Below are 850 nucleotides of genomic sequence, written 5' to 3'. Positions count from 1 at the left end.
GCACAGGGTGGGCCGGGTCTGGGGCGCCAGGATGTGTCAGCGTCTCCGCTGCAGGTGCCCAGGCAGCTCCGCTGGCTGCCAGCTCGGCAGAGGCCGTCATTGTGGGTCAGCCGCCCTGGGGGCCGGGCCTGGGTGCTGGCCTCTGTGTATTGCGACGCCAGTCAGCCGGGCCTTGTTGGGGGGGTTGCTGGCCTGTCAGTGGGTGAGTGTTTGTGCGCAGATGGCAAAGCGATGAAAAGCCCCCAATGTCCGTGCCAAGGCTGCTTGAAGGGCTTTGGTGTGACGGGGGAGGCAGGTGGCCGGCGGGCAGGCAGCTGGCCGCCTCCCCAGGGACGTCCATGTCCTTTGGGGCTGCCCTGGGGCTGCAGGGGAGATGCTGTGGGCAGCCAGGGTGCACCCAGTTCCAATTCCTCTTCCCTCCCTCCAGGCCCAGGGCCCCGGCCGTGCCCAGCCCCGCTGGGAGCCCTGGCCAGCACCACGGACGGCGCCCAGGAAGCCCGCGTGCCCCTGGACGGGGCCTTCTGGATCCCCAGGCCCCCAGCAGGGTCCCCCAAGGGCTGCTTCGCCTGTGTGTCCAAGCCCCCCACCCTGCAGGCGCCCGCAGCCCCGGCCCCTGAGCCCTCGGCCTCTCCCCCCATGGCGCCCACGCTGTTCCCCATGGAGCCCAAGAGCGGCCAGGCTGACAGCGTGCGGGGGGCCGGCGCGCCCCAGGTCTGCAAGCACCTGGTTGAGAAGAAGACCATGACCAACCCCACGACGGTCATCGAGATCTACCCCGACACCAGCGAGGTGAATGACTACTACCTGTGGTCCATCTTCAACTTCGTCTACCTCAACTTCTGCTGCCTGG

Source organism: Myotis davidii, unplaced genomic scaffold (genome assembly GCF_000327345.1).
Source record: "Myotis davidii unplaced genomic scaffold, ASM32734v1 scaffold880, whole genome shotgun sequence".
Taxonomy (NCBI): domain Eukaryota; kingdom Metazoa; phylum Chordata; class Mammalia; order Chiroptera; family Vespertilionidae; genus Myotis; species Myotis davidii.
The sequence above is the reverse complement of the archived record's forward strand: the minus strand, read 5'-3'. Positions refer to the sequence as shown.